Here is a 24,106-nt window from a genome sequence, read left to right as displayed (position 1 = left end):
CAGTGTGGAAATATACCAGCAATCCTCATGGTCATCATAGCAAGAGAGTATAGTTACTACTTCACTTGAATATTTTCTTTCAAGTTCATGTCTAAAAAAAATTCTTATAAGGGCAAGGCATGTTCCATTGGTTCTTTGTGTTCCTAAAGTTAACTAGAGTGTGCCTGGGGATTTATCTAACATGTCACCCTCGTGGGAGTCAGCATGGTGATGAAGGATTGGTGGCCATAGGTAGGCAACGAAGCTCTATGTTTTCACACAGATCAATGATGACCATGACAGACATTTGGGACCAAGACTCCATGAACTACTTGCAGAACAGAGCTTGCCCAGAGCAGCTGCTGAACCATGTTTACCAACCCGCTAGCTATTTAATAAATGTGTAGCTACCTTGACACACCTGTTCTGAATCAACTCTTGTGGGCTAGCCTGAAAAAAATGGCAGTTTGAGCCAGCAATCTTGAGTGGTTTTTACAACTAAAAAAGGTCAAATGTTTGCTGAAACTGTAGGAAAATGACTGGCTCAGCTTTGCTAATCAAACACTGAGGTACCAACAAAGTACCCTCAGCCAAGCAGTGCAGACTGGAGCTGATGATGTGTTCATGTTCTCAGAAAGCCTAATCCAGCGGGTAGTGAGAGGTGGGCAGACAGACAGTGTGTTAATCACAGCATTATAAATACAATGGAGCAAAGTGCACAGTTCCTTTCAAACAGACAACAGAGAGACATAACTTGGCCCAGGAGTGCCTGGGAAATACCTGAAGTGAGGCAGCCTTTGATCAGGTTTTCCGACTAAAACCACTAGCAGGTGGAGAGGAGACCAGTGCAGTCAGACCACTAAACATCAGGCGTCTTCCTGCCTGTTTCCAGCATTTTAACAAGCCTGCTGGGCCGTCTGTGCAACGTGTGTAACAGCCCCGAGTGTGCTGTCTGCCATCTGTCTGCGATCAAGTACACTGGTCAATGAGGCTGGGCTTTCATTACATGTAGACAGGAGGGGCTGGACTATGTGATCTCTGGGCTCCTCCTTTCTGGTGCTAACTGATAAGCATGGTGAGAATTTCCAAGTGGAACAAGCAGAACCACAGCCTACAGGAGCAGCTGCTCTAGGAAACCACAGAGCCAGAGGCTTCTCTCTGACTTCCATGTGTAAATGAAGTTGTATCACTAAATTGGTACACCCAGCCGCCAGAATGGTTGGAAAGACTTTTAAAACAAGGAACAGCCTTGTCCATAAGTATTTAAAGAGGATTGGGGAATTTTTTTTTTTAAAGCCTCTTTCCCCATCCTTGTCTGACCTAGTTCCAAAACAATCCCATCTTTTCTTAAAACTTATACTTTAGCTTAAATGATGGAAACAAAGAAGCTACACTGTAGAGAGAACATCTTGTGTATTCTATAGCTGTATCACCTGCCAATTAAAAAGCCTATGGCCTATGGATTAGGCAGGAAATAGAGGGTAAGACATTGAGAGAAGAAAGAATTCTGGGAGAGAAGGAGGCAGAGAAATGTGATTAGCCATACACATGGTACCTGAGCACAGGTAACCAGCCACATGACAGAATGTAGGCTAGAATAAATGGGATATGTTAAGTTATAGCTAGTCAGAGAAGAATCTAGCTATATGTCCAAGGTATGTGTAAATATATTTTGAGTCTGAGTCTTATTTCTGGGAACAGGGACTTGGGAGGCAGAACTGAAAATAACTTCCATTTCTAAGTTATCTTAACTTCAATCTTCCTAAGTTATCAAGCAACTGATCTAAGGATCTGAGTCTTCCTCTCTTGGGGAATAGTTACACTAACTTAGCTTCCCACACATCCTTTTCCAAAAGCAAGGTTCAATTTCTATCAAGAGCTTCCAAGGGCAACAATATCACTACCATCAGTGGAAACATTCTGTCGTCCTGGGCAAAGGGCTTAAGTATTCTGTTCCCCTACACTCTGCAAAAACCCTGCCTCTGTCCTTAGTAGGACAGGCTCTTTACTCACTGCTACTAAAGTATTGGCCATTTAGTATAACACACTAACCCCTTCAATAACTTAACAAATGGAAATACAGTTTGTGCATGAAATAGCTATTCAAGATGCCAGTTATGTTTGTTTTGGTAAAGTCCTAAGGTCTGAGTTATGGACAGAGAAGTTATTTTAAGTCCAGAATCCTAGCCAACGGAATTTTTTTCTGAAAGCTTTTGGAAAGTAATATTTCATGCAGTATCTTTCCCCACGTGTAATACTTGAGTAATGGCATACTTATTATACTAGTACACAGAAATTACTCTTACTATTTAGAAATGGTAAGTGCTCAGAGGACCAATGTAGTAAAACCATAGGGACATTTTTAGGAGACATTTGGCAAGTAAGAAGATTATACAAAAAGGTTATTTCTTCTATATTGATTCATTCCCCACTTATTGTCCATCTTAAATTTAAAACATCCAATGAAGTCACATAGTCAGTAGGATGACCTGAAGATGCTCTGAGACACCTAGATGATTATGCAAGAAGCGTATCGTTGGGAATGTATATGACACTTTCCTTTTATATATCGAGACAATAGAACTTAGACATAAAACTCCTCAGAATTTAAACTAAGACTATATCAACAGGCTAACTTTAGCAAACGTTAAACATTCACTTTGCCGTCTGTCCTGGGATCTTCTTCCCGGAAGTGATCCTCAAATTACAGCATATGTAAGAGTCAGCTAGAGAGCAAGGAAGTCAGCAAGGAAGATGTCTGGGCTCCTCTCCAGAGACTGTGATTCATCAGTCTGAGCACAGACAGAACATGCACTTTAATGACTGCAGGGGTTCAGGTGCCCTACAGCTATGCACATTTAGAGAAGAGGAAAAGACTGCCCTATGGGTTCAGCACCAGGAGGAAGGCTTGCAGAGAAACCTACCTTACCACTGAGCCAATCTCAAATCTCAGGGAATAAGACACACTTGGTCCTCACACAGACAAAAGCAGAACTCAAACACATTTGTTTTTGTGTGTGATTCTTCACCACCACTCCCCCAATCAGGAAAATGGAAATGTTAGATCCATAATTAAACAAGGTCAAATTCCTGAGATGCCCTTAAAAGTAAATGTTTTGCTCCTTATACTATGCAAACAAGTTTTTCAAGGCACTTTAGAACAGAAAGGATTTTAATGGGGTCAGGATGGGAGAGGAGGGGAGGGGAGGGGAGGACATATGGGAAGGGATAACTAACACTAAGGCCTTTTGAAAAAGCCATGTGTGGGTTCATTCCAGCTTCTGGCTGTTATAAATAAGGCTGCTATGAACATAATGGAGCATATATGTCCTTGTTATATGTTGGAGCATCTTCTGGGTATATGCTCAGGAGTGGTATAGCTATGTCCAATTTTCTGAGGAACCGCCAGACTGATTTCCAGAGTGGTTGTACCAGTTTGCAATCCCACCAACAATGGAGGAATGTTCCTCTTTCTCCACATCCTCGCCAGCATCTACTATCACCTGAGTTTTTTTTTTTTTTTTTTTTTAATTTTATTTTTTTATCTTAGCCATTCTGACTGGTGTGAGGTGGAATCTCAGGGTTGTTTTGATTTGCATTTCCCTGATGACTAAGGATTTCTTTAGGTGCTTCTCGGCCATTCGAGTTTCCTCAGTTGGGAATTCTTTGTTTAGCTCTGTACCCCATTTTTAATAGGGTTATTTGGTTGTCTGGAGTCTAATTTCTTGAGTTCTTTGTATATATTGGATATTAGCCCTCTATAGAATGTGGGATTGGTAAAGATCTTTTCCCAATCTGTTGGTTGCCATTTTATCCTATTGACAGTGTCCCTTGCCTTACAGAGGGAGGGAGGGAACAGAGACACAGAGAGAGGGGATACAAATGAGACTATAGCATAGATGGTATGGAGGTGGGAAAAAAGTTTGGGAGGATTTCAGAGAGGGAAGTGAATATAATCAAATATTGTATCATCTACTGTATGAGATTCTCAAAGAATAAGTAAAAACATGTAAAAAGTAAAGAAAGAGAAAAAAGGAGGGGGAAAATCAAAGAAAGGTAATATTTATTCCTCAAACAGTGAGTGAATTGGACTGTACACGTTGACTAATTTTAGGGTTCCGTTCAGAAAGCATGCTCAGCTAAGCCTGACACGCTGACCAGCGACTGCATAGAAAGAATTGTGCTTCTTTGTGTCCTCACAAGCCGTGCAGAATCTAGGAGAGCACAGAAGGATAACCCATAATAAATTATGAAATGGAATTGCATCTCTGTGAGATCTGTATTCTTTGTTAGTTAACAGTATACCCACCAAGAGCCTGCAACTCTGCCTGGTTCTCACTATTACGTTATGGCTATTAGTCTCCACTTCATTATTAAACTGCTCTCCCATGCAGTTCCCAAATAGTAAACACAAAGTTGAGGTATAGTTCTCTACCAGAAGGAATGCAGAATAACAAGGGTGGTATCAAGTTTCAAAGCTAGTCTAAGGGGAAAAATATATTCTCAATCAACCCCGTATCTCAAGGACAGAATAAAACTTTTTGTGCTTTAGAACACCCTAGAACTGGCTTTGCCCATCTCTTCACTTTCCTCTAGATTAGGAAGTAACAGGACTTTATATGCACACTGGCTACCAACACAGATTAGTCACAAAGCTTCTGTGAATTTATGTAAGGATGTTTTACAAAGGCATTTTGTAAAATAAACAAATCTAGCAAGAAATAATCGTCGACATTCTCACTACTTTACAAACCACTTACATTTGAAAGGAGCAACACCTGCTGTTCAAACCCTGTTTGTCAGTTACCAGATATGTCATCTAGGGCAAAGGAGTTGGCACAGCTAAGCACATGACCAAGGGGAAAGGCTGGCGACACAGAGAAGCCTCAGCAGGCAGAGGCCGTAAAGCCGGAGGACCTGTCAGTGAGAAGAGTCCTGTGGTAAGTGACCACAGTGGGGCCAGCAATGGAGGAGAGAAGAACAGGAGCGTTCCCCAACTGTCAAGTTGTAAGAATGGCCCCAGGGGCTGCAGACCTTAGCTAGCTAAGTGCCCTTCTTCTTTCCATGTTTACTTTAGAATCTCATAATCTGAGTAATGAGATTATTTATCATGTTTATAAATTGGAAGAGTCTTCAAACATCCTTACTATTATTACAGTAATTAAGAATGCTAGTTACAGACAAGGAACTACGGACAACTAAGGAATACTGGGAGTGGAATAGTCTTCCCAAGGGAAGCCTGACCCCCAACTGATTATCTAATACCAAGTGGTCAGCCCTGAAATTATAGTGTGTGTGTGTGTGTGTGTGTGTGTGTGTGTATAACATACAGGATGAGAAGACTGTAGTCATGTATTTTGGAAATATATGAAAACATAATACATATTTATATGTAATATATAACAGTAATTAAAGAAAAAGGCATGAATCTGAGAAAGAACAGGTATGTACATGGAGGGTTTGGAGAGGGAAATGATGTAATTATATTTTCTTAATTTCAAAAGATAAAAAATGTTAAACAGTGTCTTTTAAAAGAATCTAGAGTACTTGCTGTCTAACTAGGGCTTATTTAACCTTTGCACCCACTAAACAGGGTAAAGATTCATCTCTGCAAAATGAAGAAACAGAGGCCAAGAAAGGTTAAGAAACTTGCACAAGACTTTGCAGGTAGCAGAAGACACCCCTACTGGAGAGGGTCATTCCAGTAACACTTCAGGGAGGCCTGTCGCGGGAGCTGGACTTCTGGTATTTTCCTTCCCTGGGAGATCAGTGACAGAGAGCTAGGCATGCGAAGGTTTTCCCAACCCTTGAAAAGAACAGGTTTAGCCTGCTGCTAAGCCATTAAACCCAGCTTCAGTATCATTAATCCTTCATGGGTAAGTAACTGTGGAATATGCTCCATGGGTAATGCAAACACCATGTCAGCAGTGGGCACAGGCTTCAAAAAAAAAATTACAGGAGGCTCATTTCTCAGCAGCTCTGATGTTCTCTGTGTGTACAACTTGGTCGCTTCTTGTTTCAACTATGGATAAATGCCAAACATCATGAAGTTCAGTGAACCCTCTGAGGTCCAAAATAATCTGTTATTACAGCGAATACTTTTCCTGGAATGTGGGCAAAGGCAGGAAGAGGAGGTACCTAGGGCAGACATTTCATTCAAGCCCGACTCTGGATTGCTCCTTACCCATGTCTCACATTATCTTGAGACACTCTTCCCCCAGCCTCCTCTCTGCATCCTACAACTATCACCCCCACTCTGATAAGAAAGGGATGCCTTTCCTTCACTGGCAGCCTGCCTCAAAATCAGCATTACCCACTTCCCCTGACAAGCAGCCTCTACCTGCCTGTCTCCACTCCCCTCTGCCCTCCTCACCCCCACTTCAATCTTCTGCAGTAGCTGTTATAGATAAAACCACTGGTGACCTTTTGCTGGACAGTCCGGTTTTGTTCTGACTTGACTTTGTGTTACATCAAATGCTGTTGGCTTCCAACCCTTGTGAAACGTCCTTGGGAGGATACTGCAACTATTAACTCTGCCTCTTGAGTGACCCTGTTTCTTAAGTTGACTTTCCTCCCCCTTTAAGTCCTTCAGATGTTTTGTTTTTTCTTCAAATAGCAGTACTTGCATAAATTTGGGGATGAGGGGATGGGGTTCCTGGTAACTCTTGTTCCTGAAGCATGAGAAAGCACTAAAGAAAAAAAAAAAGACAGAAGAGAAAACGAAGGGGACTGGGTAACATGGGTAAAGTGCTTGCCATGCAAACATGAGGACCTTAATTCGGATTCCTAGCATCCGTGTAAAAAGCCAGTTTACTAGCATGTGCCTATATTCCCAGAGCCAGGGAGGCAGTGGCAGGAAGATCAACCTAGTAGAATCAGGGAGCCCAAGCTAATGAGAAATCCTGCGCGCGCGCACACACACACACACACACACACACACACACACACACACACACACACGGGCAATTTCAGGGATCCAGGCCAATGAGTCTAGAAACATGTCGTGCAAATAAATTATTATAAATATTTTTTCCTCAGAGGAAGTCAGTTTCTTTAATTGTCTCATTCCTTCAGGGCACAATGTCAAAGCTATTTAGCCCCAAACTACTCCTTTTGGTCATTGAGGTCCAATGGAAACATTTTCTCTACAGAACACAGAAAGGAATTTCTATCAAGCAATTAATTTCTTCTCCTCATTTGCCCTAGTGAAAACAGTAGGCTCATGAGCCTGGGTCATTTCCTGTTGGTTTAATATTAAACAACACAGGCCTCCTGTGCCCTCGTGTCTTGAGCCCCAAACATTCCTGCAGGCATGGTAAATGTTTGTGCCAGGACATAATGGCAAAAGAAAAGATATTTATTTGTGGAAGACAGACAGGCGTTCATATGGTCTCAGGACACAGATTCTCCTTAACACGGTCTATATTCTAAAATGAAGGACTGGCCCTTGGGCTTGCTACTGCTTCACGGTGGTTTTATGTTGACTGTCTTGATGCCACAATTAAAGGCAAACATATATCCTTGAAGGGCTAAATGTAGGCTGGCAGATGTGATGCACTCAAACTAAGTCTAACAGAGAAGAAAGACTTAATATCACATATTCAATCTTCATCAGAGTGGTGCTGGCAGTATATAAGACATGTATATAAGACAAGAGTTTTCTCTTTTCAGTTACCTCTGGGGAGTAATCGTCTTCTGTGGTCTGAGGAGGGCTGAGCTTTGCATGGTGACTTCTTCACTGCTTCAGAGGGTTCACTGTCAGGCATCGGAACTCAGTGTAACAAGCTGAGGGTGGGGTGAATGCTCTGCTGCAGGCAGCACTCACCCCCTCCCCACCCCCAACTTCATGTCACTGGGCTATCTCTGGACCTGGATGTTTGCCAGTCCTTTAGCAGTGATCCAAGATTCTGGGAAGCTTCCCAGCATCCTATGAAGTCCCAGGCAGTGGGAGTGTTTAATGCAGCAACATCAATACAAAGATAACTGGTACAAAGACAGAACTGAGAAATGTTTCTTGCTTCAGTGTGGGACAGAGTGGCTTCGTGTGACCAACTCACTCCTGCAGTAGCAATCCTTGTCCCACAGTACGCATCCATGTTTGCCCTCACCTTGCACGGCTACCCAGGATTCAGCAGTACTATCAGACCAAAATGCCCACCCACAAGTTGAGCATGTTCTCAGAAGCCTCTGCCTTGAAGAATTGGCTCTACTTCCTCAGGCAGCAACCCTGCTATTGTAACAGCTTGACCTCAGTAAAAATGCAATTAAATCTATGACCAGTAACACAATGCATTAACCAGCCACAGATCAAACCAAGCTGAAGGATGGATGAGTGGAGCTGGGTTAGAAGAAACAACAAAGGAGCTACAGAAAGGAAGGAAGATAAACTTAAACTAAAGTCAGTAAGGAGTCAGGCCACATCATGACTGAAAGTTCAAAGTTGGAGGCACAGGCCAAGGAAAGCAGAGACAAAGAGACAAAGCAAGAGCACTGAACCCTCCTGGAGCCCTGAGGAAACACAGTTTAGGTGGCAGCAGGTGACACCACAGTCCAACCGTCCATCACCTCAAATGAGGTTCTCTACTCCAAATTATCTGTACTGTACTTAATACAGTTTCTTTTCTTGCATCTATTGGAGCTTCAACACAGATTTTACATCTTACTTAAACAACTCTCCTTGTTTAACTTCAAGAAATCTTAGTGCTGTATACAACGGGGAGTGAAGCAATTAGAAATCTCGTATTTTACAGTCAGCAACTCTGTCAGCTGAACTTAGACTGGAAATAATTTCCCCAAAGAAGATCACACTTTTCAAACACATACTTTTTAACACTAGTTTAAACTTTTTAAATGAAAAACAAAAACTGCCAAAGGCATGTTGTAGGAAAAAAAAGTTCTTTGAGTTAAAAGAGTATAGTGTGGAAGTAGTAAAGACATAAAATAACAGTTTAGTTCCTGTTTCTCCTGAGTTTAAAGAGAATTTAAAATGAGATAGAAAATTCCCGTTTAGAGTATGGGGAATAAAAAGAACTTGGCTGCATTTATCAGATGTGAACATTTAATAATTTATAAAAGTTTACTTTACCTACATGTGAAAATATTTTTAATAATCACTAACTGGAAATATGGAAAATATTGAAAACCTTTTTGGGCCATGAACGCTGGCATCTGTCTATGGTGCCAGAGTTTAGGAGACTGAGGCAGGATTGCAAGTTTGAACCACCCTGGTCTATACTACACAGCAAGGCCTTCTTGAAACAATTCCAACCAGAAGCTGAAGAGATGAACAGTTGGTAAATTGTTTGCCACACAGAAAAGGATATCCTTGGAACCCACAAGAAAAGCTGGGTGTTATAATGGAAGGCTGTAATCCCAGCACTGGGAGGCAGATAGGGGGATCCTTAGGGCTTATTGGCCAAATAAGCCAGGTTAGCCCAGTCAGAGACTTCCAATTTCAGGGGAAGACACTGTCTCAAAAGAAAAATATACAGTGGAAGGTGACTGAGGAAGACACCTGATGTCACTCATACATGCACACACGCACACGCACACACAATGTTTATGTGCTACATAACACACACACGCACATGCACACACAATGTTTATGTGCTACATAAATAAAAAAACACATAAAAAACCCAACTATTCAATATTCAACTTTGTACATCTACAATTTACATGTAAATTTTCAATGTCATTAATGACTTTTAATGTCAACGTTTGTCTTAAAGGGAAAGAAATGACAACGTTAATCTCAGTTTTCCTCCATGGTACAACCTTTTGTCAAACTTTCTTATGCTTCTTGGGGGTTTCATCTGGGAATGGAGAAATTGTTTATCAGTCACGTGCTCATACCTCCAGATATGAAAGCATGAGCACTCAGAAACTGGACTCATCCTGAAGAAATGTCTCCTTACCATATGGAAGCAATCCCCTAAATATCCTCCTGCTCCTTCTATTTCTGCAGCTTTGTCAGACAATAGTAATCTGCACAGAGTACATGCTTCAGCTATCAGTTTCCTCCTCAATCACAGCACCCAGCAGATGATGTCAGCCTACAGCAGGGGAGGGGTCAGCCTCCCTGGGTCTTGAAAAAAAAAGATCTTTCAACTTCATCAGTGTTCAAGACTATGACTTCATTACAGAAAGTTGTATTCTGGATTCTTCATGAGCTACCTACTAAAAAAGGATCTATCCTAGAAGGTTACATAATACAGGTTGCTAACTGAAGATAGCCCATAGCACTATAAACAGAGCAACAGTTCAGAGGCCACCCAGGCCTCAGACGTGACCCTGGAAACCGGCAAACAGCCTCAGGAGGGGAGGATGATCCAGAACAATAAACCTGCCTGGTGTGAGCAAAGAGACCAGTAACCCGAAAACCCAGATGTCCTGTGTATTCTGGAGGTCTGTCTGTCCTGGTAGAACAGATTCTACCCTACTGAAATTTACAGTTCACTGGGAGCAAGTGACAGATGTTAAGTAGCCAGTCACATGTCGAAACTTGAGATAAGTACTAAGGTAAAGAAGAGAGTATTCTATGTGTATAAGAGAAAAATACAAGCTTTGACATTAAATCAAAGTACACTGAATATAGTATATGTTAAATATTGTTCTCCAAACTATGTGTGTTTGTGGAAGGAGGGAGGGAGTGATGGAGGGAGAAAGGGTGGGAGAGAGAGAATGAGAACTGGATAAAATATATTTTCTTCCATCACCTGTGGTATAAACCGTTGAAAGCTACCATTAAAGATCAAATTAAGGTTTGGAGTAGGAGGCACCAATGGATTATCTTTGAGGATGGGAGTTGCAGAGAGAATGGGATCTTGTAAGCCCAAAGCTTCCAAGGGTCAGGGTGAGAAACATATGTGGTATCAGCTCTCTAGATTCAGGCACTATTATGTATAAGTGCTACATACCCTATACTCATCGGGAGCCCTTGAATGGGAATCAGATGAAGAGGAGAAAACAGCACAGAGGTTGACCTACAAGTGCTACCCTTAGGGTGCCCAGGGACTCTTGGGATGAAACAGTGTCAAACAACAAATAATGAACTGTCAGGGTGCTGCTATAATCCTCTTTGCATCTGAAACTCTGTACACTGTAATGCATTGGTGGCACAGAGAGACCAGAACTGAACTCTGAGAACTAGGACATGTCTTTCACATCATGTCTTCTGAGATAAAAACAAACAAACAAACAAACAAACAAACAACAACAATCCAGTAACTCTTGCTCAGTGGGTTTGTAGGGTGGGTCCTAGTGTTAGCAACCCTCAGGGTCAGACATGTGCCCTGGTCATGCAGGGTCAGATGTAAATGGAGATGTTTTTGTTACTCAGAAATGCAGACATGGGACTTCCCACTATCCCAAACATTTTCTTTCTGATCTCAAAAACTCTAGCTTCATGCATTATTTCCCTGAACTGATTGTGCCCCTGGAAGCTAAGCAGTAGTATTTTTAAGCAGTTGTTCTAGTCTGATGATGTGGTAGGACGAAGGTTAGGGACTGTTAGTTTGAAAACACATTTTTGTTGTTGCTATTCACAGATAATATCATAGAAGAACCAAGACAACACTTGCTTTTCACACAGCCATACACCACCAACAACTAGAGAAAAAGGCATTCAAGTACAAGAGTGTAAGAAGGACATTTCCCATTCAAAGCACAAAAGAGAACCATGATAAAAAACTCATTTCAGCCAAAAAGTCTGTTGGGTCCAAGGCTTTAGATCTTTTTCCAAGCCCCTATGAGGAGAGAACTCTCCAAGACTGACAGAAGCTGTGAGATTCTCTGGCTCCATTCAGAGAGGATGGAGTCCACCTCTCCCCACAGCTAGTCCTCTGACCATCTGAGGTAAAAATGAAAGTCTTCTGTCACTTGGAAAGACAAGTTCAGCACATACATGGCTATTAGTTACTCACTTAAGGAAGGAAGGGTCTATTGTGGCGTTCAGCCTCAGGGGATACAATCCATCAGGGCATAGAAGGCAGGGCAGAGGAGTCAGAGGCTGTATGGCTGTACGCACTCAGAGCTAGAAGCAGAGCATGAATGGGAAGTGGGGCCTGGCTGTAAAACTTTATGGACATCCCCAGTGACCCACTTCCTGTAGCAAGGCTCCACCTCCCAAAGGCTCCACAATCTTCACAAACAACACTGTCATCTGAAGACCGAGTGTTCAGATAGAAGAACCCAGGAAAGGCACTTCACAGTCAAACAAGAGACAGTCTCGACAAAAACTCATTTCAGCCAAAAAGTCTGTTGGATTCCTATACTTGGTGATAGCAAATAGGGTTGTTAAAAACTCACTTTGTCCTAGTCACACCTGGGTTTGACCACAGTGCTGTGTTTGGGTCTTGAGTAGGATGGGGTCTCTGCCCAAAAGGAGAATGAGAACATCCATAACATTTTAGGCTGTAATGAATTGCACACTGTAATGCACATGCAAGGATACAAGAAGCCCTCAATAAATGTAGGGTTTTAAAGAAAGTAACGAAGCTACTCAATGTCTCAATCTGTTTCTTTTTGATGATAAGAATTATACCCCTGTTTTTTTTTTTTCAATGTTCCTTAGTTTTAGATTTGGTTTCCCTATCAGTGAAGACAAAGTATAATTGACCTTTCCACATCTGACCTTTTCACTTCTCAGTAAAACAGAAAAAAATTGAAAAGTCACAGTTAATAGTTGAGTCTGGCGGGATTCACCTATAACTCCAGAGCTAAGGAAAAGAATTGTGAGTTCAAGGCCAACCTGAACTACATTCTGAGACTCATCCTCTTGTCTGCCTGTCTGTCTGCCTGCCTGTCTATCTGTCTGTCTCTGTCTCTCTGTCTCTGTCTGTCTGTCTGTCTGTCTGTCTGTCTCTCTTCCTTTCTCCCTAACAAACAAACAAACAAACAAACACCAGCAGCAACACACACACAAAAAAAAACCCTTTATTGAAATTTGGGCATTCAACAACAACATAGATGAGGCTGAGGCAGAGAGAGAGAGAGAGAGAGAGAGAGAGAGAGAGAGAGAGAGAGAGAGAGAGAGAGAGAGCTTTCTTTGAATGTAAAATAGTTTGCTAATTTCTTCCTCATGTGAGAACATGATTTACATAACTTTAATAACACACATTAAAAGCTTACAATGTAAATAACTTGTGCAAGTCTCATATAAACTCATAGAACATTATCTCTCTAGTTAACAGATAAGGAACAAGGACATTACCTGACATTACCTTGGGTATGGATTTGTTACTGGGTACATGTCACCACTCAAGTAGTTCTGTGAGAGCAGAAGCTTTCCATATCAAACTCTAACAGCGTCTGGCACATATCAGTGCTCAGGAGCCAGTCTCTCATGAATGAATATGATAACTAAGAATACCATGAAGATATCAGGCTTAAATGTAACCAGTGTGCAGGTTTGGTTATAAAGAAGAAATTATGCAAAATTAATTAGTGGTTCTTCTAAGTGGTTTTAGCTAGTTCTTTGTGAATTTCATGTAATATATTTTGATCATATTTAACTTCTAAATTCCTCCTAGACCCACCCTTCTTCACTGCCCACCCAACTTTGTGCTGCCCCCCCCCCAAATCTATCAAGTCCAATGTATGCAGCCCATATATGCCTGGATTAGTGGCCTTCCACTGCAGTGTGGTTGACTCACCTGGGGCTATATCCTTAAGGAAAACTGACCCTTCCTCTCCCTCCCAGTACCTATCAACTGCCAATAGTTCCTGAGTTGGGGTGGACTGTCCTGCTGATGGCCTCTCACCATGCTTAGTTTTATTTTGTCTTTCAGGTTTGAGCTTGAACAGGTCTTGTGTATGCTGTCATAACTGCTGTGGGTTCATATGTGTGGATGCCCTGCTGTATCCATCCAAAAGACATCCTTTCCTTGTAGTCACCCATCGTCTCTGGCTTTTGCTCTTCCCATCCTCTTCTGCCATACTCCCTGAGCCCTGAAAAAGGGGGGGTTATGACCCAGAGGTTACCTTCAGGGCTGAGTATTCCTAAGCCTATTACTCTATGCACCATGGTCTGTACTAATCGTCATCTGCTACAATAAGAAGCTTTTCTAACGAGGGCTGAGAAACATATTAGTCTGTGGGTGAAATGGTAAGTTATTAGGAATCAGTTTAATAACATACCCATTTAACAGCATCATAGTGGTGTCCTTTCCCCTTAGAGCCTATGACTTGTCTAGTCACAGGTTTGGGGAGCTGGCTTTGGTTTTCATCTTGTGGTGCAGGACTTAAATCCAATTATAAAATGGTTGATTACTCCCATGACGTCCATGCCACTATTACACCAGTGGGCGTGTCTTGCTACCCCAGTCATTACTGTAGCTTACAAGGCTCAGAGCAGGTTAGGCTGATGATTATTCGTCTCCTCTTATATTCTGTATAACTTTATTCTCTTCAAGCATATATAAGTTGCCTACAAATGTCTACTTTGTAGATTCTTGGGAATAGCTAGAATAGTAATTCATATGATGCCCTCTGTGGTGGGTTGAATAGGAATGGCCCCCATAGATGCATATGTCTGAATGCCTGGCCATAGGGAGTGGCACTATTTGGAAGTGTGTGGCCTTATTGGAGGAGGTGTGGCCTTGTTAGAGGAAGTTTGTCACTGTAGAGGTGGGCATATATATGAGGTCACATATGCTCAAGTTATGCCCACACAGTCTCCTTCTGCTGCTGTGGATCAAGATGTAGAGTTCTCAGCTCCTTCAGCACCATTTTGGGCTGCACGCCACTATGTCCTCCCGTGGTGATAATGGACTAAATCTCTGTAACTGGAAGCCAGCCCCAGTTAAATATTTTTCTTTATAAGAGTTGCCATGGTCATGGTGTCTCTTCACTGCAATAAAACCCAAACTAAGACACCCTCAAATAGAACCAAGATTAGGCAGAATAGCATTTGTTTAAAAGGCTGTAGCCATCAGGAAGCTTAGAGAATTAATAGTATTTGTCTAAATCAAAGACACCTTTAGGTTGACTGATTCAATTATCATAATGGTTTCCATTTAAACTTTTGAGGTTAATTTCTTCTAAAGATACCTATAAAATAATTGTTTTTGAATCTGTTAGAATGCTAAGGCAAGAAGCTTGTAAGTTTGAGGTCTTTGTGGAACTCAGGATGCCAATATACTGGAAATGAAATATAGAAAAACATCAGGATGACAGCCACCATAACACAGCAGGTGTGGTGGCATGGACTTGTAATCCCAACATGGAGGAGGCTGAGGCAATATAATTGGCTTTTACCCCAATAAGTGAGGCAACGTTTAGAGGGGCCAGAATTATCAAAAAAAAAATCTTTAAACGTCATGTTAAAAATATATGCCACATGAGACCTTCCAAAGGAGGCCAGAACAGCCACCTACACCAGTGCGTACATCTGAACCCAAGATAGCATGTAGCATTTACCCTGTGGAATCATTAAAGACGAGTGTAAAGGGGACAGGGAGATAGCTGCTTTCTAAAATGCTTGCCTTTGCAAGCACGAAGACTAGTATGGCCGCCTAAACCCAGGTAAACAAACAAAACAAATCAAAAAGCTGTATGAGGTAGTGTTCACTTTTGTAATCCGTGCTGGGGAGTTGAAGCCAGGCAGATATCTGGGTCTCACTGACCAACCAGCCTAGCTTATTTGATGTTACACATCAAGGAGAGACCAGTCTCAAAAAAAGAAGAAAGGAGTGGAGAAGGAACCTTAGAAATGTCACTCAAGGCTATCCTCTGGCCTCCATAGGCATTGCACATACATGCTTGTACACCTATACCCACACATCTATCTACACACACACACACACACACACACACACACACACACAAAGCAAAGACAATAGCATACATGTATCTAGCACAGTGCATTTCTAATGATGATTAATTGAAAACCAATGCAGCTCTATAGAGAGTTAGGGGAAGTTTGCACTCCCTCCCAGGAGAATGTTTCACATTCCTTAGAAATGTAAGCCAAGAGCACTGAATGACAAGAAAAGCGGCTGCTGCTGCATCTTTAAGTAACAAAGCAAGTTAGAAAATATTGTGTGAACATGCTTCCAAGTTTGTAAAAATCTGTGTGTGTACGTATGTGTGTGTGTGTGTACGTATGTGTGTGTGTGTGTTATATCAAGGCTGTGAAAAGTGGTGAACTTTAGGTCCAATAACTGGAAATAATTTTTATTTTAAAAAGTTTTGTTTCTATTCCCTTCACCCTGTTGTGTAACTAACTCATATCTTTTGGAATAACAAGATATTTTCCATTTTATTAAAGAGAAGGGGGCAAGTAAGCAGGTCTCAGTGTAGGCCTGTCTGTGCAGTTGCTATCCTCAGGGCCAGTCACGACATCTCCCTACTAGCTCTGCTCTGTAGCATTCCATCTATTTCCATCTCAGTTGTAACCCTGGACTCCGACTCAGGTGGCCACACTGTTTTCTGTGGTTGTTACTATTACTGTGACATCTATCACTCACTGGGAACACTGAGCAGTATGTGACTCAACTGTAAATAAAGCAGGAGTCAGCTAACCCACGGAGACCCAGTCATGGAGAGAAAAATGACTCTACTTCTCAGCTCAGCTCTCTTGTTGCAGACCAGAGACAGGCTGGAGCAAAAGTCACTCAGGAGCGAACTTTCAGAACGCCTCTTCCTCCCCGGGAAGAGCTGCCAGGCTTCCTCTCCTGGCAAGTAGGAACCCAAAATCAATCTCAGAGAAGCTGCTTTAGAAACATCTCAGTGTTGTGAGGTTTCCTGGAACATTTTAAATCCAGATGTTCTAAGGGAAAACAAAACAAAACAAAACGGAACAAAACAGCCAGGCACCTGGTTCCTTAGCAGTTGGTGCAATTTTCAGTTGTTACATTTGGGGCTTCTGGTACTCTTGACTGTAGTCAAACTTGAACTGTCCCCCCAACCCCCATCCCCAACCAGGTTATCCACTCCTGACTTACAACTCCATCTTGAATTCTCACTGTTATCTTCTAGCGCCTTCAGTACCGTCTCCACGAGGCTCTCTGATTGCTGCTTCCCTTGTAGACCTGACTCAGATCCCCGTGATGCAGACACCACCACTGTTATCTATCAGCCAACAGCAAGCCAGAGGGAGGCCTATGCATGATGATGAAACACTCTGTTCCTTCCTGTGACTGTAATCCGTGACACAGATGTCTACCTGACTGCCAGAGATCCATGTTCTCTCTTCACAAGGATGAGTGGCTGATGGAGCTGGCTGCCAGGCTTGTACCATAGCCCCCTGTCCGTCCATCATCCCCCACCTCCTCCCCAGTACATACATGCCATGTATCGACAGACCTTAGGAACAGTCCTGACTAGCAGCCCAAGTTGAGTTGAGGAATTTAAGAACTACATCGCCATCCTAGTCACCTGCTGAATGATGCCAGAGTAACCTGAAAGCCACAACGACACAGAAGAGCATAACACAGAAGCAGCTGGGCTGGCCATATGGTGAAGCTGGTAAAGGTACCTGCTCTCAAGCTTGATAACTCCTGTGCAATACCCACACTGTGGGAGGAGCGGACAGATTTCCTAAATGTGTCCTCGACATCCACACATGAACCATGCATATGTACACCCACTGCCAGGTGCTTGAATTTGAATTCACCACCCCCCACTGTGTATACACGAGTGCCCATGTGTGTGCTCTTGTATGTATGTGCACCCATTCATGTGCGTGCACGTGTGCATGCACTCGTGTGCATGCACGTGTGCATGTGTGCCATGTGTGGAGGTCAGAAGACAATTCTGTGGAGTCATTTCTCTTGTCATCTCCTGGGATTGAACTTCACCTGCTGAGGGATCTCATGGGCCCAAACACTGCGATTCTTACTGAGAAAAAAAACAAAACAAAACAACAACAAAAACCAGAGTCAGGTAGGGCAGCATACACCTAAAATGTCAGCACATTTATAATCTCAGGAGGATCACTATGAATTTGAGGTCAGCCTGAGCTATAAGTTAGTTCAAGACCAGCCTGGACTACATTAAAAGAAAACTATCTCAAACAAACAAGTAAAAATGAGAAGAAAAACTAGACAATCTCTCTACAGTCTGATGGTTGCTTGCAGCAGCTATTGACCAAACTCCAGCCTAATCCTGCCCCATATCCAGATCTTTTGAGTGACTATGGCACTTCTCAGGCCCCTTTCTCTCTGATGCCCCTAAACTCCATTCTGTTTCAGACAGCTGGGCAATCTGGGCTCCATCAGGGTAATTATGGGGTTAAAGAGAAACCCAAGAAGTTATTAAGTGCTGCGTTCACCTGCCTCCAGGCAGAGCTGTGATCTGTTCTTCCAGACACAGAGGTGTCTCCCATGGACTGAAGAGTCTCACACAAAGGGTGACTCACTGGTGTCTTTAAGGGAGTCAATGCCACCCATTCAATCTTCCTGCCCATAAAATGAGAACTATGATGTGAACAGGGAAAGGTGAGACCTTCAGCTTACACCACCTGAAGGTTGTCATGGGGACAAGATCAACTCCCCCCTAGCATATGTGATGGCAGGGACAGGATCAACTCCCCCATAGCATATATGATAAAGCAAAAGGGTCAAGTATTGTATAGCATCATCCTAATTGGGTCTTGAGACTACTGAAGCTCAGCTCCAGACATAAGCCTCAGGAAGCCCCTACCCTGTCCTCTCAGAATATTCATGCTCTTGTAAAAATGCTAGAAAGCCAGGTGTGATCAAGAGACCCCAGGAGGGAGGAAGGGGGTCCCAATAGTCAGCATCAAGGCCCTAGTCTCCTGCAGGAGGCCATCTTCCCACTTCACCCCTGCCACCAGGTAGCTGTGATATAACTCCCCCAACTGAAACCTGCAGAAGAGTTAAGCAGCTGGCGCAACCCAAACAGGCAGACTGCTGCAACAGGAGAAACAAAAATAGCTGCTGTTTTAACTTGCAAAACTTTACAATAGATTAGTTTCCTTGGGCAGCTACAGAAATTTACCACAAATTGGACCTAAAATGACAGACACTATTCTCTCACAGCTTTGGAGGCCAAAAGCCAAGACAAAGTGTCAGCCAGGCCATGCTTGCTGGGAAGGTACTACAAAGAAGCCTTCTTGCATCTGGTAGCATCTATCTGGCATCCTTGACATTCCCTGGATTGTGGAAGGATAGCCACTATGCTTCAGTCATCCCAGTGGCCGCCACTACACCCTCGAGGCTCTTCCCACGGGATACCAGTGATGGAACTTGAGACCTAGCCTTACACAGGATAACTTTAGCTCGATTATATCTAAAAAGACTTCTCTTTAAATCAAATGATTTCATGTTCCAGAACTCAGGACTCTTGACAGTCAAACATGTAAACTCACAAGTGTGTAGCAGAATGAAAAATACTGTCATTTTCTATTTCAAACAGAGGAAGATAAGTTTATTGGGTTTTTTTCTTGAGATTATTTACTCTTATGAGTATTGTGCCTCCATGTATGTCTGGCATATGACATTTATGTCTGGTGCCCACCAAGGTCAGAAGAGGGCATTGGATCCTGTGGGCTCATAAGTTTAAACACTTGGTCCTCAGTTAGTGGAACTGTTTGGGAAGTATTTGGAGATATGGCTTTGTTGATGGAGACATGTCACTGGGTTTAAGGTTTCTAAAGACTGTGTCATTCCCAGTATCCTCTCTGCCTCCTGCTTTTCAAACAAGATGTGAGCTCTGAGCTGTTCTGACACTGTGTCTTTGCTCTGCCACGGTAGGTTCTAACCTTCTGCAACCACAAACCCTATTAAATACTTTCTTCTATAAGTTGCCTTGGCCATGGTGTTTGGTCAGCATATTGAGATGTAACCAAGACAGATACCCTGGAATTTTAGTTAGAGATGACTGTGAGGTGCCACTTGGGTTCTGGCAATCAAGCTCAGGTCCTCTGGAAGAGCAGTCAGGGTTCTTAACCACTGAGCCATCTCTCCAGACTCAGGAAGTTAAATGTAAACATAAGAAAACTAAAATGAGTACCACATTCTTAAAGGCAATGCTGTCTATGAAGGTGTCATGTCTCAGAATTTCCTACGTAGAAGACATGTAAGTAGAATGTTATTACTTGTTGTTAGAACTCTTAATGCTGTGAAAGTAGAAGGGGGCTGTGTGGGAAGAAAGGAACAAAGAGAGGGTTACACAAGAGTGTACTGGAACAAGAAAGACAAGTATTACATATTTTCTTTCATGTGAAGAATATGGGTGAGAGAGAGACAGAGAGACAGAGGCAGGGGAAGCAGAGGAAGACTACTTGAGGTTTGAAGGGGACAAGCAAAAGTGAAGAGAGAAGACAAGAGAAGGTAATGAGCAAAGTACAATGTTATCACTGTACTTCATTTGAAGACACCATAATGAGACCCAGTATTCTGTAAACAACTAGATTTTTAAAGCCTTGATGCTAGTACAAATGCTAGCATTTGTTACTCATTGGCCAGCATCAAGTATGCTAACCACCTTCATCCACACCTAGTTACTTAATGGACTAAAGAACCTGTCTCTCAGTCCCGCACATCCTTTCTGTGTGGTGCTCTGTCTGTGTAACGTAGCAGCCTCCTTGGAGTTTCTGGTTACCGTTGTCTTACTTCTTTCTATCTGTACAAATGTTTAAAAGGAGTGGCCTCTGTCAGCTTCCTCTGTTTCCTCTGCATTGACTCAACCTCTAACCCTGTGAGACCTGACTTCCTCGAACAGTTCCTAAAACTGCTGCCTCTGGAGATTCCATGAACCAAAAAGCCAAAGCCAGTGCTCCTGCTTCACCCTTGAAATCTGGCATTTGGCCACACACTGCTGCACCAGCTCCGTTTCCTAAAGCATGTACAAGTTTGCCACACCTTGGCCACCCTGTGCCTCCTCTTCACAGTTTGGGTATGACTCGGGTCCTGAGTCCATTCTTTTTCTTTTCTTACTGTACATCTTCAGGAGAAAATTATTCTGGGTGTGTGTATGTGTGTGTGTGTGTGTGCACGCGCAAGCGTGCACATGCGTGCACACATGTATACATGTGATATATGTGTATCACAATGAAAGTCAGAAAAATTGCAGGAATCAGTTCCTTTTATCTACCATAAGAATCCTAGAGTCTGAACTCATTTTATCAGATTTGGTGGCAAGTGCCTTTACCTGCTGGGCCATAACAATGGTCCCCCAAAATGTACCCATCCTTCAGTCCCTATTCCTACCTCAAAGATGACTTCCTAATCAATATTTTCCATGACCTAGGTCTCAAACCCCAAGACTGTGTATCAAACTGCCCTGTGGAAATGGTAGATACTTTACATTCATCTGAATTGACCAGGGCAGGATTCTTCAAGAAAAGCCCTGTAAGAGAAATTCAAACTCGTTCTCTCAAAAATAACTTTTAAATTTAAATTATTAAAAGTAAGATTTCATAAATGTATCCATAACACCTTTATTTCATTTGTCCATAGAGGAATCCTGATATTAAATGTACAGGACTCTGAAGAAACCCTTGAGAGCATAATATCTGCAAGCCCCAAATACAAATCAAAACCTTGAATAGTCTCACCCGCCAGGGATAACACTTATGACATACCTTTCCATCCCTTATCATATGTATTTATCTGGTCATTGCCACAGAGACATATGTACATGCTTATTTTTCAATAAAACAATGTCATAATACAATTTTATGGTCTTTTAAAATGTTATCAGGGTCTTTTTAAAGCTTTCTTTTCTTTGTTAGTGTAAATATATATGACATGCAGACTTTCACATGAAAATATCCAGTAATAATCTCTCTTGGATACAATAAACCTGCAGAGAATGTCTTTTTTGTTTGTTTGTTTTTAGTTTTTTAAGACAGGGTTTCTCTGTGTAGTCCTGGTGCCGTCCTGGAACTCACTCTGTAGACAAGGCTGGCCTTGAACTCAGAAATCCGCCTGCCCCTGCCTCCCATGTGCTGGGATTAAAGGTGTGCGCCAACAATGCCTGGCAGGAATGTCAATAAACATATTAGACTTCATGTGTTCCCAATTCATTTCTGTTTTTTTTTTTTTTTTTTCAAACAGCATCTCGTGTAGCCCAGGCTGGCCTTTGACTCCTTATTCTCCTGTCTTCGTGTTCCAAGTGACAGAACTACAATGTCAGCTGAATTTTCATCTTCAATTCAATTTTTAATCATCCTGCAAACCTACTTCTACTCATCTCTATTAAAAATGTCAATATAGGGCTGGAGAGATGGCTCAGTGGTTAAGAGCACTGACTGCTCTTCCAAAGGCCCTGAGTTCAATTCCTAGCAATCACATGGTGGCTCACAACCATCTGTAATGGGATCTGATGCCCTCTTCTGGTATGTCTGAAAGACAGCTACAGACTTCATACTTATATACATAAAATAAATAAATATTTTAAAATTATCAACATATACCCATACCTCCAACTATGGAGATATTCTGATTTCCTCTCAGTAAGTGCCCCACACTGCACCAAACAGCAGCCCCAGCTGCCTCTTCTCTCTCTCTCCCTCCAGGCAGTTCTCTGGTCTCACTCTATCAGCTTCACCTATACCATACCACTTCCTCCTCCCCCAAGCTCTTTGCTTCCATCCCTTGCTTTTCTATGTAGCAGAGTGGTATTTTTCATTCCAAGATTGTGTGAGGTGTGTGTACGTATGTGTATGCATATTCCCATATGTGTGGATGCAGATGTTCATGGATAAAATTAGAGGCCCCAGGTTGACACTGGGTGCTTTTTGTGTGCACGCTACACATTATAAACTGAGGCAGGATCTCTGATTGCTAGACTGGCTAGGCAGCTTGCTGCAAAAATTCCTGTCTTTGCCTCCTGGCCTGTGGCTACAGGATGATCACCTAGCTTTCCCTGGAGATCTGAACTTTGGTCCTCATGCATGCGTAGCAAGTGCTTTGCAGACTGAACCATCTTCCCAGGCCCTGTATTGATCATTTAAGCACAAAAGTCAATCACTTCTTACTTCTATTCCACTTAATAATGCTTGGGCTTTGTTCTGCTGCCTCTATGGCCTCTCTGTGATTCTAAGGCTGCCATCTGCTTCTGCCCATCTCCGCTCGGCTCCTCCTCTTTCCTCCTCTTCCTCCTGTCTGTCTTCTGACACACTGTACTGACTCATGCCTGACTGCGCCCAGAGGTGCTCTCTCAGAGACTTTAGCATAGGCGTGCTGTCTAAAGTGTCTATACCTCATACGCCCTTTCATATCTCTGAACAGCCTTTACTTTTACTGATACATCCTTGTTTAGGTGATGCTTTGTTTATTGTCTCCTCTTTGGAATATTTCTTCTTTTAATACAAGAGCCCAACCTAGCTTATTTACAATTCCATCCATTCTTAGTACAGAGCTAGGTATTGTCGAATCAGCATGCAGAAATGAGTGACTGAATATACACTTTGTTGCTTCTCAAGCCCCATTGGTTCCCTTTCAATGTCTATAAATCAGTCCCCTTCTTCATCCCAAACATCTCTTCACACAGAATGGCTTCAGCTCCCTTACTGCCCTACTCAGGAAGCCCCTAGTGCATTCTCACACTGCTCAGTATCCTTCCCACCTTACCTGTCCCAAGTGTCCGCCATAGCTCTGCCATTCAGAGCCTGGCTGAAACCTCACCTCTTCAGAAATGTGTCCTTGCACCCCAGAGCCACAGCCTCTCCCAGGCTGGGTTCTACCCTTAACCTGTATCTAGCAGCATAATGCAACAATGCCTATATTCTCTAATGTTTCATTTATGTTAACTTGCCCGATCCAGATGAATTACAAAGAAATGTGTTGTTTTGTTTTCAAATCTCCAATAATGTCTAGAAAACTCATGTGCAATAAAAAAAATTCTGTTGATCTGAATGGAAGTATCAAGCAGAGAACAAGTTAATAGATTTGACTGCAGAATAGGTCAGTGCAATTGCCCTTCTACGGGATACTGTGAAAAGTGATGGTGATCTGGAATGAAAGATATTAGTAGATAAAGCCCAACAGCCCTATGGTAAAAGGAAGGGGAAAGTCTCATTCCTAGGAACAAAAGCTGCAACGGCGGCCTGAGGCATTTATATTAACTAGCAGGATATGAACTGCTGCTTTGCCAGTGGACTTTGAGCCTGAGTTGTCCCCACTCACATAAGAAAAGGGAACTCACCGTAGTGTAA

The 24,106-nt window shown here is 42.5% G+C and overlaps 1 protein-coding gene and 1 long non-coding RNA gene across 2 annotated transcripts in view; one reads left to right on the top strand and one right to left on the bottom strand.

The window, feature by feature from the left end:
* Dock8 (dedicator of cytokinesis 8) overlaps positions 1 to 24,106 on the bottom strand; it is a 192,763-nt gene that overhangs the window by 152,745 nt on the left and 15,912 nt on the right. The window lies entirely within an intron of this gene.
* On the top strand, positions 4,839 to 9,553 carry LOC143435556 (uncharacterized). Its single transcript, XR_013105945.1, has 3 exons — positions 4,839 to 4,919; positions 5,573 to 5,646; positions 7,651 to 9,553. It is a non-coding gene; the product is annotated as an uncharacterized LOC143435556 (long non-coding RNA).

The sequence above is a fragment of the Arvicanthis niloticus genome, chromosome 1, assembly GCF_011762505.2.
Source record: "Arvicanthis niloticus isolate mArvNil1 chromosome 1, mArvNil1.pat.X, whole genome shotgun sequence".
Lineage (NCBI taxonomy): Eukaryota > Metazoa > Chordata > Mammalia > Rodentia > Muridae > Arvicanthis > Arvicanthis niloticus.
This window is presented reverse-complemented; position numbering and strand designations above follow the sequence as displayed.